The sequence below is a fragment of the Papaver somniferum genome, chromosome 8 (genome assembly GCF_003573695.1).
Source record: "Papaver somniferum cultivar HN1 chromosome 8, ASM357369v1, whole genome shotgun sequence".
Classification (NCBI taxonomy): Eukaryota; Viridiplantae; Streptophyta; class Magnoliopsida; order Ranunculales; family Papaveraceae; genus Papaver; species Papaver somniferum.
The window spans coordinates 39,492,464-39,497,711 of record NC_039365.1 but is presented as its reverse complement, the minus strand read 5'-3'; the positions used below and the strand labels follow the sequence as shown (position 1 = coordinate 39,497,711).

The 5,248-nt window shown below is 35.0% G+C and overlaps 1 long non-coding RNA gene across 2 annotated transcripts; it reads left to right on the top strand.

Moving 5' to 3' along the window:
• Positions 1–204: 204 nt before the first annotated feature.
• LOC113304852 lies at positions 205–3,603 on the top strand. Of its 2 annotated transcripts, XR_003338451.1 has the most exons (7): positions 205–431; positions 530–610; positions 887–1,101; positions 1,471–1,607; positions 2,003–2,096; positions 2,659–2,711; positions 3,174–3,603. It is a non-coding gene; the product is annotated as an uncharacterized LOC113304852 (long non-coding RNA). The 2 variants fall into 2 exon arrangements; XR_003338452.1 differs by having other exon boundaries at positions 207–610; positions 1,027–1,101.
• The last annotated feature ends 1,645 nt before the right edge of the window (positions 3,604–5,248 follow it).

Below are 5,248 nucleotides of genomic sequence, written 5' to 3'. Positions count from 1 at the left end.
AGTTGCTCTTAGATGTTAATTGAAAATCAAAACTTGAATCTAATTCATCCTGGCCCCACGGAAAACTGATGTAGATTGCTCCGGTGAGAGTACTGCAATATGAAACTCTCTTATTCATTCTTTCCCCACATATCTAAGACTAAAAATGCGTTTACACCACAGTTACACCAACAAGAAACCGTCCACCACAGCTATTCTCACTTCTATGTTCACCACCTTTTCAGTTTTCACCGAAGAAACTAACTGCACGTCTACTGTTCATACTTCATAACCTTTCTGAAAAATTCCTTCTTTTGAATCGTCTCAAATTCCCCCTACTCAGAATCTAATTCCTTTTCTGCGCAAGCGGATGTTCTACTGATTGAACAATCACATTAAGTAGCTTACTACATAAAATTAGGGTTTTGGCTTTTTGAATTGAAAAAATTGAGGTTAAAATTAGGATAATGATTTTTGTTGAATGGAATTTTGGTGTGTTTTTTTTTGCAGTAATTAGAACCCTTACTATGTTCATTTTCTATTTCCGTAGAAAAACCCAGTTTGAGCAAAAATACACGCGTTATAATGGCAAGAAATCTTAGAGTGTTTCAAGAGGAGAATTTGTCACGAGGTACGTCCCTTTGCTTTTCTATACCTAAATTTGTTCATGTAATGTTTGGTCATTTTCATTCCACGGAAAGCTACCTCCGCATAAGCCAACATCAAAGAAGAATTTGTTCAAGAAATCCTATAATACTATGCAGCAGTATAGTCTGTACATCCATCTTGGAATCATCAATTCAAATATAAAATTGAATTTCAAGGGTATTTTTTTGGGGTGGTCATTGTAGCATAATGACTCAATCTGCTATTGTTCTTGGTATGTTGAAATGGTTTGATTATGCAGGTACCAAGTTTGTTCGCTTGCAAATTTCTTTTGGTGGGGATTTTTCATGATTCATACATGAGATATTGATACATGGTGATTGTCATTTGTCCTGAATCATTTCATACTTTTGGGAATGGTTACTTTTTCTGGAATTACAGTGGGAGAGTTGGCTTTTGAGCAACGATTGGAGCTTGGTCATGAGCTTAAATCAAGTTGGGAGTCTTAAATTCAAGGTACGCCGTATTCTTAAATAATTGTTGCTAATTTTGATTTATCGAATGTCTGCCATGAGCTTACTAATTTGGGTAGTATGAAAATCTCGATTTTTTTTTGTCATTAGGTTACACCTGGATTCATATCACACAGGAAGTTTGAGCTCATTGATTTTCAGTTCATTATTTGTGAAATATACAATCCCATAGAAGTTCCAATAATTAGTGATGTTTTTTTGAGCTAATTAAGATATGGCAGTGGTGATTGATCGGTTGTTTCAACTATTTAACTATAACGGTGTACGAATGACTAATCATTTAGTTCTGAATTGCTCTTTTCAGATTTTGTTTCAAACTGATTGATTGTGTTTTTTGGTTGATGTATCGCAGCTTGCAGGTGGCAGAACTAATGGCATTAAAAAAAAAGCTTTCCTCAGTCTAAAATAGAGGGTAGTTGCCAAGAAAACTGCTCAATTGTTTTCCATACCATATGATAGAGTGGATATTTCTGAGCTTCTGTAAATAAGGTAGATGCACAACTTCCTCAAGTTAAACAATTTTCTTTTAGTTAGCAATCTTTTCATGGTGCCTTAAACCCTAACTCAACAAATCAATACTAAATCAATGGTTTAGTCCGGATATAACAACCAGTTCTTCGTATCTCGGCTCCTTCATATGGGAATTAATTTACAATGTCATTCAGAATTATTCACCCGAAAAATGAAAGAACATACTTAAAACTGCCTGTCATGTCTTTGAATGTTTATGGTTTTAGTCAAAGTGCAAACTTCAGTATTGTAAGTGCAATGTACAAGGGACGAATTAGACTGTGCCGTCTTAGTCCTTTGATGTTTTTTTATATTTCTTATTTGTTTGCTCTAACGACGTTGTTTATGTGTGTATATCTTACTTTAAATTTTAGGTGGACATACAAAAGCAACTGATTCTAGATTCTGCACACAAAGTCAATTTTAGTCGACGTCTACGCTAAGGATTAGATGTATTTGGATACACAGGTAACAAACATATGTAAATTAAACTTCTGAGATTCCTTAAAGATGATTACATCTCATGAACTCCCTGTAAGTTGCAAGAGATGTTACCCAGTACGAATATGCCATCTAAATATTGCAGTTGCAAAGAGATGTATCCCAGTGCAAACGGGTTATCAACCATAGATTCGAAAGCTACTTTTATGGGTACCAGAAAATCCAACTAAGAAAGACCCCACTCAATCATATTCAGTCTGATAATCTGGCTATCCATTTTGATATTGCTTTTATTGTTGTTGGCCAATCTTAGTTGTTTATGGTAAGGGAATAATAAAATTAAGATCAAAAATGCTAACTTGATGTTGCTAAGTTATGACAACTGAGTACTGGCTCAGATATTGAACTAATTGTGAGCCTAACTTGAATTTAACTATATTATTCCCGGTTAGAAGCACAGGTTTAATCTTAGGATTTTTTTTTCTTCTCAATGTGCTTAAATCGTGTGCGCTGATTTGTTTTTGCAGAACTGTAGTTTAGTTTTTTTCATATCAAAGGATCAATAGTAAAAAAAAAAAAATTGTGGCAGGTTAATGGATTCAGAAACAAAGCTCAACGATGCCTTGGTTGACTTATCTAAAGGTATGTAAAAATCTGATACATTAAAATTTGTTTGTTATAATTACAAATCTATAAGCAGTCGGTTTACTTTAAATTTTCTTTTTCCTTGCATGCACACTTAAACATTAGCATACACTGTACCATTACTATAATTACACGGTATTGTGGTCACTTATTCAACATTTACTATTTTTTGTCGGAATTGGGATGAAAAAAAAACTGCATACTTTCCTCGGCATCAACTTACCTTTAAGAGTTTCCTTCTTTGCATTGTGTTTTTGTTTCACTTACCCAATGCAACTGCCGGCATAACTATGCAATATCAGTTTCATGCACCACTTTTAGTTTTAGTTTTACATCATTAATTAATCATATTTCAATGAATTTTTCCTAACACGGATAAATCTGAACAAAAAATTGTAACCAATTTTATTTTAAAGATGGGTATTTTGCTGTTAATTAATCACTATGTATGATGTGCAGATCAACCTAAGCTATGCCATACAAAAAATATCTTCAACGGAAAATTTCTACAACCTCCTGGTCTTTGGAAGGAAAAGGGGACCCTGGTAGTGTCGGAAAGGAATTGTCGGCATGCCATGCACATGTACAAGCAGATTTGTCATGGTGAAGGCATCATCCCAGTCCCACATCATTTGTGAACCTTATATGGTCATTTTCGAAAGACATTCAGTTTATTGATTGTATCATGGGATAGCTGGCAGTTCATGTGGGGTAAGAGGGCGGTGCTCCTCCCTTAACTGATGGCCATAGGATGTAAAGTATGTCATCATTAGAGCCAAAGGCCTTGAGTTGGTCTGTATTTGTATAGTTTTTTCTTCGGTGGGCTATATAACGGCTGTCATATTCAGCACACCTTATTAACAAAACCAACGCAAGCATAGAATTGTAATCACCCGGTGCAAAGCACGTGTTACTTCCTAGTTGAAAATGAAAGAGCAAGTATTAGCCACATCTCAACAACTCAACGAGGGTTATAGATTGTCCGCTGTCAGATGTGTGGCTGACCACATTTATGTGGGCCCCACAACTTTAGTACACAATTGACACATAGTGCATATATGTGTCATTAACATGTTGATGTACATCTGTATGGGGTGATATTTATCCCCTATACGCTAACTATATAAATACCCCACCGGGGTTCGTAGACTGTAACAAAAATTTAAGGAATGAGAAAAACAATCCCCTGTTTGCTTCGCACATTCTCTTTGTGTCTGTAGCGTTAAGTTATTATTATGCCGATTAATATGTTGGTTAAAGAGACACTGGCATATTATCCTCAACTACTACGTCAGTGTTTAGCTATCAAATTATAAGACGTTATCAGCACGAATTGCTTTGTGGTGATCGGCATGGGGACTGACGATATAAAAAAGGATAATTCTCTTCAATTATTGCATATTTTATTTAACTATTGTTAAGTAGTTTATGCATAAATTTGTGTAGTGTCTAACTTTGTTTCCTATTTTGATTAGGACTTGTTAAAGAGAAAATTTAGATATCTTACCGTGTCTTGTATGTGCTATTTGGATCACAAGAAATTATATGGTATATGAAGAGATATCCAAAATAGGTACGAATTAGCAACGACTCATATTTGTGATATTATTCGATTTCCAAATTTAGCTAAATATTTGAGTTTTGCAGCGTTTTTGCTATTTTCCTCTTTAACCAACCAACAGAAGGTTTTTCCGCGTCACTTTTGGATAGCATAGAGAATAGAATTACCTTTTGTTGGTATACCAATGATTTTTGTGATATTAACGGTTTTAATGCCGGCAGAGCGAGGAATTGTTGCATCCTGGGGATAACAAAATTTTAACATTCCTTTGCTATATTAACCTCCGGAATTCAAAGTTGTTCCATCTAAGGTCGGAATGCGACGGAAAATGGACACTGGGTTAACACGGTTAATTAGTCTCTATCACCGGTCCTTGAAATGATCTTTAATTGATATCGAGACAATTTCTTTTAAGATATAAAGAATGTGTTCATATTTCAACTTTGATAAATTAATATTTCGTCGCCCCTAATAGACGAAATTGGAGATTTGTCGGTGTTATGTTAGAACCGTGTATATTACATTTTTGAATGTTTTCTTTCTTGTTTCACCATTGATTTTCGTGGTAAATAGTTCGGCTTGATTTTGGTGAAGGTATATGCACCGTAAATAATTTTGCGGCGAGCAATAAGGAGAGTCGCATATTTTCTGCGCCCTTATGTATTCCTGCTAGTTTTACGGCGTGCATAATATGAGCCTATTATATGCATCGACGAGCTTTAAAGAGCTAGTGCTTAATTTGCACTTTGTATATGTTGTTATAGCAACAACGAGAGCTGCATGTTTTAAATGCGCCTCGTAAATATACAAATGTCGATCGATAATGAGTGTCGCATTTCTTTAAATGATATTTAGAGTTAATATCATACCTTCCCGTCGTCTGAGATATCTCCTAAATCACGAATTTGGTGAATGAAATTTGCGGCATTGCCTATGCAAATAAGCCTATCTTTGGCAAAGAAGGAAAATACAA